The sequence below is a fragment of the Brassica rapa genome, chromosome A07 (assembly GCF_000309985.2).
Source record: "Brassica rapa cultivar Chiifu-401-42 chromosome A07, CAAS_Brap_v3.01, whole genome shotgun sequence".
Lineage (NCBI taxonomy): Eukaryota > Viridiplantae > Streptophyta > Magnoliopsida > Brassicales > Brassicaceae > Brassica > Brassica rapa.
Window position 1 is genome coordinate 7,298,478 of NC_024801.2, and position 12,076 is coordinate 7,310,553.

General features: G+C 35.7%; 1 long non-coding RNA gene and 1 other non-coding gene across 2 annotated transcripts; both read left to right on the plus strand.

The window, feature by feature from the left end:
• Nucleotides 1–2,150: 2,150 nt before the first annotated feature.
• Nucleotides 2,151–2,257, plus strand: LOC117127063. Its single transcript, XR_004449821.1, has one exon. It is a non-coding gene; the product is annotated as a small nucleolar RNA R71 (small nucleolar RNA).
• Nucleotides 2,258–4,431: 2,174 nt separating this feature from the next.
• LOC117126925 lies at nt 4,432–8,297 on the plus strand. Its single transcript, XR_004449674.1, has 2 exons — nt 4,432–5,242; nt 6,270–8,297. It is a non-coding gene; the product is annotated as an uncharacterized LOC117126925 (long non-coding RNA).
• Nucleotides 8,298–12,076: the final 3,779 nt, after the last annotated feature.

The following is a 12,076-nucleotide window of genomic DNA, read 5'->3' on the forward strand; positions in this document are numbered from 1 at the left end:
CTGATCAATAAATGGTAGTGGAAAATGTTCCTTTCTAGATGCAGAGTTTAGTTTTCGGTAATCAATGCACATTCTATGACCTGTGATGGTTCTTGTTGGTATCAATTCATCCTTGTCATTCTTGATCACAGTGATACCACCTTTCTTTGGTACAACATGCACAGGTGATACCCATTTAGAATCTGAGATAGGGTAAATAACACCAGCATCTAGGAGTTTAAGAATCTCTTTCTTTACAACATCCTTCAGGTTAGGATTTAACCTTCTTTGATGCTCGATAGAAGTCATTGATTCATCCTCAAGATGTATCCTATGCATGCACAAAGAGGGTGATATCCCCTTGATGTCATCTAGTGAGTAACCTATTGCCTTTCTAAATCTTTTAAGTGTTTTCAAAAGTTCAGATAGCTCATTTTCAGTAAGTTCACTACTCACAATGACAGGGTAAGTTTCATTAGGACCAAGGAATGCATACCTTACACCATGGGGAAGAGGTTTAAGCTCCACTTTAGGTGCCTTAAGTTCACTCCAGTCATCCTGCTGGTTGTCCTCTTGTTGAGTGACTGAGACTTGTTGGTGAACCATCTGTGGAAGCTCCTCGTACTGGTCCTTACTGAAAAACGCCTGGTGTGAATCCAGCATCATCCCATAGGCAGTACTCTCCAGGTTCTCAATCACCTCAGCCTCTTTCTCTACAGTTAAAGCATGCTGTAGAGGGTCCTCTAGTGACAACTCTTCAAGGAGTTCATCAGCAAGGGCATCCATCTCTTCGATGTAGAACACTTGTCCTTGAACTGTTGGCCTCCTCATTACTTCCTTGATGTCGAAATGCAGAACGTGCCCTTTACCCAGATGGAGATCAATCTTGCCTTCTTTCACATTAACAACAGCTCCTGCTGTGGCTAAGAAAGGTCTTCCAAGGATTAAAGGATCTTGAGCTTCTTCACCCATTTCAAGCACCACAAAGTCTGTAGGGATCTCATAATTTCCAACCATCACTGGGAGGTCCTCTAAGATACCTACAGGGTACTTCACTGAACGATCAGCCAATACCAGAGAAAGTCTACACTTCTTGTACTGAGTGAAACCCAGCTTCTTAGCAACAGATAGGGGCATCAAGCTGACACTAGCTCCCAAATCGCAGAGACATCTATCAAATACCATAGGCCCAAGAGCGCAAGGTAATGTGAAGCATCCAGGATCTTCTAGCTTCTTTGGAATGACCAGCCTCTGAATGATAGCACTGCACTCATGAGTGAGAATCACCATGCCCTCCATCTCTTTCTTCTTTGCAGCTACAGCATCTTTGAGGAACTTGCTGTATTGAGGGATCAGCATGAAAGCATCTATAATGGGCATTGTGACTTGGACTTCACTCATTTGCTTGTCAAACAAAGCTTTGTACTTCTCTAGCAGCTGCCTCTTGAATCGACCTGGGAATGGAAGCTTGGGTTCATAAGCAGGAGGAACAAAAGAGTTTTCACTTGCAGGAGTGACGACTTCACCATCTTTAACTGTTTTCTTCTCTTCTCCAACCTTTCCTTTTCCTTTTGCTTCCACTATCTTTTCCAAGATCTCGTCATTGATCTTCTCATCAACAATCACCACTTCATCATCTATGGTGATGGCAACCCCCTCACTTTGTTTCTCAGCATCCTTGGTGAGAGTTCTCTGAGGTAACTCCTTACCACTCCTGAGAGTGATAGCTTTCATGGTTTCCTTGGGGTTTTGCTCAGATTTTCCAGGTAGAGAACCTTGTTGGCGATTTTGTTGAGTGTTCATGGCAGCAAACTGGTTCTCCAAAGCTCTGAACTTGTTGTTGAGCTCATTGTAGCTCCCATCAAAGTGGTGTCTCTTGGCTTGGGTTGCCGACAAAGTGCAGCTGCTCTTGGGTAGCTTTATCAGCAAGGAGGATGTCTATCTTATCCTGTAGAGCTTTCAACTCCTTCCTCGTTTGCTTATCCTCAGTTCTACTGCTTCTGTCGTGGTCTCCACTGTAGACTGCATCACTCTTAACCATGTTGTCAACCAGCTCCTCTGCATCCTCCTCAGTTCTCCCCAAGAAGAACCCATTACTAGCTGTATCCAGTCTGGCCCTGTACTTAGGGAGAGCACCACGGTAGAATGTGCTCAGCAAGCTCTCCTTAGAGAAACCATGGTGTGGGCATTGAGCTTGGTAGCCCTTGAATCTCTCCCAGGCTTCACTGAAACCTTCCAAGCCCTTCTGTTGAAAGCTGGAGATCTCTTTTCTCAGCTTAGCAGTTCTTGAAGTAGAGAAGAACTTCTCCAAGAATGCTTTCTTGCAGTCATCCCAAGTGGTAATGAAGTCGCTGGGTAGAGACTTCTCCCACTGACGTGCCTTATCCCCCAAAGAGAAAGGGAATAGCTTGAGTTTTAAGGCATCTTCGGACACACCATTGGTTTTTGACAACCCACAGTAGCTGTCGAACCTGTCCAAGTGATCAAATGGATCCTCTAGAGCCAAGCCATGATACTTGTTGTTCTCGATCACGTTGAGGAGTCCTGACTTGATCTCAAAGTTTTTGGCTGCCACAGCGGGTGCTCGGATTCCCAATCTATGACCATGAATGTTGGGACGGTCGTAAGTGCCAATGGGGCGAGCTGCTCGCTGTTGGTTAGGTGGACCATTGTTGTTAGCGCCATTGACGCCTGCATCTTCTTGATGAACGTCTCCCATGTCAGTGTTCAGTCTCTGCAATTGAGCCTGATGTTCTTCTTCTCTTCTCTTTCTAGCACACTCTCTCTCTAAAGCTCTGATGTCTGCTGCTCTTGGAACTAGGTTTGATGGACCCCTGCTCCTCAAGTTCATACACCTGTAGATTAAAGGGAGGTGAAGAAGAGTCAGTAACAAAAGAAAATAAAAATGACTTAGTCTCAAGCAATTGACTAAATCTCAATGTTCAAATCTACTCAGAATTTGGCAACGGCGCCAATTTGATGTTAGGAGTTTTCAAGGCTCCTAAGACAAATGTTGTAGTATAAAAGATTGTCGAACCAGTTCTGAGAGATATCAAAGCACCGAGAATGCAAGTAATCACTTAATCTAAGTGCAACCAATGATTTAGATGGGTTTTTAAACTATGACTAATTAACAGGAATAACTAAACGATACTTTCTTAACTATTGGAAAAGAGAACTCATGGATATAGGGATTAGACCTCGGGTGATCAAGTTTCGAACTAAAGATGGCAAACGATCAATCAATCTATTAACCTTAAGCTTAGACACAATCCTAAACAAACTCTATGTCTAGATGAATGTTCATTTACTTAACACAATTCAAACATCAAATGTCTTTGGTTGAATATATGAAAGCAATCATTACTAACAAGTCTATTAGCTATCTTAGCATCTCTAACAACAAATGTCTTTGGCAAAGTATGCTAAAAGCTTAGGAGAGTTGTCTCGGGCACTTCATCGAACACCTTTCGGGTGAGAAATGCCTAAGGATCAACAACTGAGTGGCCAACTCAGAAGATGCTTTATGTTCACTCTACTAGCAAGGAAATATGAATGATCTACACTAAAACATCCTAGTTCTAACCTAATCACCCTTAATCTCCCTAACCCATGAATTCAAAAGGTGATTACTCACTAATCTCCATGATTCCTCTTAAACCCATGGTGGATTTCAGATTAATCATGTAGAGAAACACAGAAAATAAATAAGAACACAGAATTTCAATAATAAACTGATCAATTGATTCAAAGAGATGACTTTCCAAAGGTTTTTGGTGGTTTTTTCTAAGAACAAAGATGATCTGCCTCCTGGTGGCTTACAGAGTAATAAAACATAGGTTTAGAAAATAAAAACGTGCATAATGAAATGACCAAAAGGCCCTTGAGAAATCACAATTTCGAGCAGAAATAGAACACGCAGCGACCTCAGCCCGTCGCTCCGACAAGTCGCTCCAGGCTTCGGGAGCGACCTCGCTGTGTCGCTGCGAGAGGTCGCTCCGGGCTCGTTCTCGCGTCTCTGGGTGATGAAAACGCGAGCGACTTCTCCCTGTCGCTCTGGTATGGTCGCTCCAAGCTTCGGGAGCGACTTCAGCACGTCGCTCTGGAAGGTCGCTCCGAGGTCAAAAATGTGTGTCTCCGGACGTGAAAACGCGAGCGACCCTGTGCAGTCGCTCTGGATGAGTCGCTCCAGGATGTGGTGCACAGCGACCTCATACCGTCGCTCCGAGAGGTCGCTCCAGGCAGTGCTCGTCCAAAGACCACTCTAATCACCTCCTTTTGAGCTCCAAATGCACCCAAATGTCTCCAGAAACTCCATGTGGTACTCAAATACCTGATAGAGACATATGTATGCAAAATGCAACCTAGACATGGCTAAATCCTAATCTATATGATGAAAATGCACATGAATAAATGGATAAGACAATGTAAATATGCAAGATATCAGTTTATCCACCTCTCTCTCTTTGTCGAGAGGAACAAGGGATTTTGTGTCTTTTCCGGTGAAATCGAGCTTCCCTTTTGGTGTAACCTCTTCGTCCGTCCCCTTGCACCAAATTTTCAAACACCACATGTTGGATAGATAGATATGCATCATAGAAAAAAAAGTTTGTAAAAATCACAAGACAAACTATGGAGAAATTCTAGATTGATGAAGAAGAAAAGGCAATTTTTTTTTTTTGATATTTTGACAAAGCAAATTGATCAAAACACATTTTTGGAAGTTGAAATATTTTCTTAACTGAAACTTCCTTAATTTTCGAAGAAACATGTTTTATTATCCATAAAATGCACATTATATACTGTGTAGAACCATAACAAAATCTTGTGTTTAGATTTCGCGTTCCCGAATTTTTAGAATACTTCATAAAAGTAAAAACTGCATTTGAAACAAAAGTACTTATCTTTACATTTAGTAGAATTCACATTTTCCATATTTAGAATCTATCTTATTAATTTAGAATCCTAATTTTATCTACTATTGAGAAGTCATAATAAGACCATTATATTAGTAGTATAACAAAATAAATTTATAGTAGATATCAATCAATTACAAAGATATTAACGTTTATATAATTTTGACAAAATAAATCTATTAATTATTTTAGTTCTTAAAAATCAGTACCAAACAGCAAAATTACAATCTCCTAACAAGATTTACGTATATTATATAAATATTGTTTCTGAAATATATAATTTACACCAACATTGATATCAACACTATTTATATAATTCCCTCACGTCGTAAATACTATAGTACTAGGTTAAGATCTGCGCCTTGCACGGAATGAACATTATATATATAAATTATTTTATATATTATATATTTATAACATATTATAAAATTTTAAATATATATTGAATAATTAAAAAGTCATTATCTACTATTTATATAATTAAATTGGTGCGAACATATAAATAAATTTTATAAATCGAAGAAATATTTTTCTATTTGATAAGATATATAATTAAATTTAAATGATAGTAACATATATATATGGTATATTTTAATATTAATATTTATTAGATGATGTTTTTGTTCATTTTTTTGTCATTTGTATTTGTTATAACAAAAAGTCTAAATTAGTGATAACAAAATTTTCACTGTGGGATTAATGGTTTAAGTAATTTATAATATTTTAAAAAATTAAGTTGTCAATATGTTTTCAAATTTTTTATCAAAAAAATGTTCAAAGTAAATTTCAAAATTAAGATATTTATGTATTTTTATATGGCATATAGTTTAATTTAAAATGATACATATATTTATATATCTTTTATTTTTGATACTTATTTAACGAGACTTTCAACTTATATTATTTTTTAATTATTTGTATCATGTCATAACAAAAGTTTTAAATCATAGATCACAAAATTTGAATGTGAAACTTTTAACAGTTTTAGTAATTTATACTCGTTTTTAAAAATTCAAAATATAATATATATTTAATTTTTTTTAATTTTTATTATATGGTTACTATGATTGTTTAATTTATTTTAATAGCTTAAAATTAAACAAATATAATTATAATACACACTTATTTTTATCAAATCTTTATTATTCAAAATCATTAATTGTCATATATACTTTAGCCACATTAGGCAATTCCGTCATCTTATTTAAAGAAATAATGAAGCACATTAATAATGCATTTATTATGGTTTAATAAAAAAGTTTATTATATATTTTGATGGACCAACATATTTCTCTAAGGATTTTAAGAATCATTCTAGTGATGACACATGACTATAAAAAAATATTGCAATATTTTTCAAATAATATATAGGAGATACAATTTTAATATCGTTATTAATAACTATTTTTGTAGCTCCATAATGTTTATAAGTACCAAAATAAATTAAACTATTTTGCATTTGCAATATGTAACACAACATCATACTTCTTTTCATGTCAATAAAAAATATAGCTCTAACAAAAAATAATCCGCGCAAGTGCGCATGTAAAAATTCTAGTTTTAATTAAAAGTAGATTGTTCGTTCTAAAAAAAGTAAATTGACTTATTTATTCTGAAATTCGTTTTCTACTAACTCACTTTTCGTAGAAGACGAATTCTACGTTAATAGAACATAATAAAACAATTATTTATCAAGCTTTTCAACAAAAAAATATGTTATTCTATATGGGTGTTTTATTAATTTTTTATATTTTTAATCATTTTTTTATTTATAAAACTATTTATTTATTTAATTTTTAGAAATATAAAAGGTAAAATGGAAATAAAATGGACAAAAATAGTTTTATACCAAAAGAACAATCATCCTAAATTTTTGTTTCGTTTTGACAATTTTCCCAAAAAACTATCATAATTATACTATTTTGTTCTTTGAAAATTTATAACTACCACGAAGACACATCATGATCACAACAAATACAATACAAATATTTTTCATTTCGTCATTTCTTAATTATAAAATGTGGATATATAATCTTTATAAAACGATAAATGGATATGTGATTCAGTTCGACTCGTTGAAAGTTGAAACTAATTAAGGCATCAGTGGAATCAACTGTAAACTTCCGACAGAAAAAAATCAATGGAAGTTCTTCTTTCTTAGTATTCAAAGTTTTGTTAGGGAAAAATTATTAAATTTTTTGTGTCTCCTATTCTTACCACTAAGTTTGATCAATCTCATATATATATAATAATATGTGTACATAACGTCTTAAATATTCGAACATTCCTGTGGTGGATATTAAGTTTTCTCCAACTTAAAAAAAAACAAAAGAAAAGTTTAATCCAACTTTTGCATCATAGCTGACTTGTTTTATAGATCATGAAGACGACTAATTATCTGCCGTGGACGTGAAAAAACCTCAAACCATTTAGGATCAAGCTTAGTGGCATGAATTTACATGAATTTTTATATATACTCGGCCATAATATTTTGGCTTCACAAAGCATGTTTAATCTGCGTTTTGCTCGAATGACGTGTACGTATTTACGCAATACTAATATTGATGATTAGTGTTATATTATATAGTCACCTAGTTTGAATAATTTAGATACAGCTTGCGCGTTTGGTTTTCTTCTATCTAAATTAGGCGTGCATGTATGAGTAATTGTATATATATATTTATAAATTGGCCGATCGACAAATATCTGAGACCAACCAAATTGATCTTCATTGTTTGTAAGAGTCAAATGACAGATAACCTAATGATTTTAAATGTCAAGACTCTTAACTTCCTGCAAAGCACCTACTAATCTCCCACTATATCCACTTGCTAATTTAAAATTACGATAATAATGTGCAAAATCGTAGAAATACAGCTTTTTTTGTTTCCTTTTTCTTTTTGTAGAAATACAGGTAAAGTAAGAAAAAAATGTAAAAAATGTATACATGTGTACAAATGAAGAATTTTAATTAAGTAGCCTGGGGATCCGAATTAGATTAGATAGTTCTTTTATTATAAAACCCTCCCGCGTAGCTGAATATATAGACGAACAAACATTTATCAGATACTCTGATACTCACCGCGGCGAGGCGGAAGTGATCAATAGAGTTATACAGTAGAACAATTTTTGTCTGTGTTGAAAAATGAATTGCATAAGACGGCGAGTAATATCACCGTGGCGGTTCTCTGTAAACATCTTTTTCCACTGTTTACAATTACCAGCAGCTGTTGTCGTATCTTCTACTTTTTATGATACAACTATGCTTTTATTGAAAGCCTGTTACAAAAAAAAACTATGCTTTTATTACAAAAACTCGTAGATTTTTTTCTGGAGTAAAATGTTAAATTTTATACGATTTTTTGTTTGAGAGAAATTACATAGAAATAAATAGTATAAAATGAACAATGACTATCACAACACCGAAAACAAAGAACCACATCGAAAATATAATTTTTCTGCCACAGTTCCTAATGAAAAAATAATGAGAGGTTTCTAGAGGATGGTTCCCTCTCTGCGCCATCAACCACCACTACTAGAAATCTGCTCCACCCTCCACCTCCGCCGCTGGACTCTTCTGATCCATCCTGGAGCTTCATAACTTCCTTCCTTATTAATTGTTGCAACTGGTTCTCCCTCTACTCGATGTACTGTTGCTCAAGATACTACTTTCTTGATGGTTAAAGAAACTTTTGATACTAAAATGGTTGATTTATTTCTCCCATATCCCTCATGCTTGGCTAAAGATGATATACCACCTATTGAAACATACACCACTACTATTGATGGATCTGTAGTTAACCCTAAAACTAAAGATTCTACTGTTGTTGTTCCATAGCTCTTTACTTCTCATGCGAAAGGTGGGAATCTCTTTATTGTCCAACCTAACATTCGTCTCCGTTGAATACAAATACTACTTCTTCGATTCTATAGTCAACCTCCTCTGTAGGGACAATGACCGCTATAGAGGCGTTTCATCATGTGTAACATCCCAAATTGTGATATATGGAAGGGATTAAGAGAATTGATTTGGCTATTTATGTCACCAAAGTTGACTTACCTTTTCCGTCACACATCCGTTTAGAACTCCAGAGTTAAGCGTGCTTGAGCTGGAGTAGTGGAAAGTTTGGTGACCGATCATGAAATGATTCACAGTACCGTGTGAGTGAGACTAAAGCACGTGAAAAGGTCATGTGGTGATTGCATGATCAGTAAATAAGATTTTTGGGCCTTCGAAAAATTAACGCACCGACCGTTGGAACGCGATGGGGCCCACGGGCTGAGTGAGCGGTCGTGGGTGGCCATTAGCTGTGGACAGGCGGGGCATTATAAGTGGTATCAGAGCGAGTTTAGCCATCTTGGTTCTGATCTGAGAGGTGTCTTGAGACATGTCATGGGGCACAACAAGGACGTTGCATTCTTTGAGAGGGCATGAATTGTAATATCCCGAGTTGTGATATTTGGAATGGCTTAAGAGAATTGAATTGACTACCTATGTTATTAAAGTTGACTTACATTTTTCGTCACACATCTGTTTAGAACTTTAGAGTTAAGCATGCTTAAGCTAGAGTAGTGAAAGGATGGGGTGACATATCGGGAAGTGATTCGTGATACCGTGTGAGTGAGACTAAAGCACATGGAAAAGTCATGTGGTGATTGTATGATCAGTAAAAAAGATTTTTGGACCTTGGAAAATTAACGCATCGTCCGTTGGAACAGAGTGGAGCCCACGGGCTGAGTGAATGGGCGTGGGTGTCCCATTAGTCGTGGGCAGGCGGGAGCTATACTGTATTTGATAATATTGTAGTTCCTTAAGGCATTAGTGTACTAAACAGGAAAGGGAACAAGATATATTTCTGCGGGTCAAACAAGGCGGGGCTACAGGTACTTACTCAAATTCTCAGCCCTACATGCAAACCAAATGAGGAAAAATCAGAAACTAAAACCAGAGTAGACAACTTGAAAATGTGCGTACAACTTAAGGATAGTAAAATTAAAGGAATGAAAAGGAATGAGTAGGAATAATTGTTCCTCCTCAAAAATAATGAGGAATAATTTTGCTTTGTTATTCTCTATAAAAAAAAAGAATGATAAGGAATAGAAAGGAAAATTAATTCCTTATAAATGATATATTTTTATGGGAACCATACGGAATTGAATGTTCCTTCTCATTCCCTTGGTCACCAATCACACTTACTTTTTAACATACAGTATGAAAATTCAAAATGATTATATGGACATGTAAGGCCCAACAATGTTCGTTAGCCCATTTACATTTTTATCGTGAGAAGTTTCTCCGCACACTTGCACGGAATATTTTACATTTGTAATTGTAAATTTATAAGCTAATGTGTTCATCCACTTGACCTTTCAGCAAATTTTCATCTGCAGTAGCCAGATCATCAAATTTGTCTCTCAAAGTATTAAAGTTAGCTTGCATAGTAGCAAACCGGATCTGAAGATGAACTATTTCAAACACCTCTTTCTAGCTCTGCGATGATATGATTCCTCTTCAAATTATGTGACTGAAACGGTCAAAGAGAAACTAAGATATATTCATTAAAGAGAAAAATCATGTGCCTAAAAAATATTTTGGATAAATACGATTGCAAGATAAATCATGCTGCTTTTTTTTTTTGTCAACTGAATCATGTTGCTTACTTTTCGCTTTTGTTGTGTTTTCAAGACAAATGATGTTGACAATTGAAAAAGGTTTCATGTATTGTTTTTTTCACAAATCAGAATTCAGACATTTGAATCCAATTATATTTTCTGACAAAAATAATAAATAAATAAAAATTGGATCTAAATGTCTGAATTATGATTTATGAGAAAACAGTACATGAAATATTTCTCAATTATATAAGCTTTTGCTCTTTTTTTTGGTATTTTTGTTGTTATATTTGTTCCTTAGGTAGATTCATATATGGTTTTCATGTGATATGACAATGTAATGAAGCATCCATGCTCTGTTTAGCCAAAACTATATATCTATTCATCGCAATTGCTGAACACACGGTATCTTGATTCTACGGTTATAATAAACTTACATAACTTATCTTTTAAAGAAGCATGCAGTTATTTCGGGATGGGGACAATTTGATGAAATTCCAATGAAGAATTTTCACCAAAAAGTTATCTCATGTCGAAATAAAATTAGTTCGTGGAGAAAGCAAAATCCTACAAATTCTGCTATATTGATAAAGAAGTTAAGAGATAAGATAGACTTGGCACAAGATGATGAATTTACTACAACAGAAGAATTGGAAGAATTGAGAAGACAACTGATTTTGGCATTCCGAGAAGAAAATACTTTTTGGGAACAAAAAAGCAGAGATCAATGGTATAGATATGGGGACAAGAACACAAAATTTCATCATGCCATTACAAAACAACAAAGAGCCCAGAATCGAATAATAAGTATCAAAGACAAACATGGGAAGTTCGTAGAGAGTGAAATCAAGGTGGAGAACATAGCTGTTCAATACTTTCGAGACCTCTTCTCTACCTCTTCGCCGATAGAGCTTGACACCTCCCTCCGTTTTATCTCGGAAAAGGTGTCCAGTACCGACAATAGGTTACTTTTAAAGGAACCGTCGGAACATGAGATTATAAGAGCTCTCTTCGACATCAACCCGGATAAAGCACCCGGTCCAGATGGTATGACTAGTAAATTATTTCAGAAATTTTGGCGGGAGATGCGGCAAGACATTATTAGACTTGTCCGAGATTTCTTTGCGACAGGTAGCTTCGACCCATTGTTGAACCAGACGAATATTTGTCTCATCCCGAAAAAGAAAAAACCTCGAGACATGACCGAGTTCCGACCTATTAGTCTTTGTAATGTTAGTTACAAGATTATTTCTAAGCTTCTATGCAAGAGACTCAAGAGAGTTATCCCTCATTTGATCTCGGAGACAAAATCTGCTTTTGTGGCAAAACGTTTGATTACTGACAACATTCTGATAGCACAAGAAAACTTTCACGCCCTACGGATGAACCAACGATAGGGAAGACTTCATGGCTATTAAGACAGATATGAACAAAGCTTATGATAGAGTGGAGTGGAGCTTCCTAGCCGCTTTGATGCTAAAGATGGGCTTTGATGAAAGACTGGTTGACCTCATTATGTGTTGTGTCACGTCGGTCATATATCAAGTCTTAGTCAATGGACAATCGAG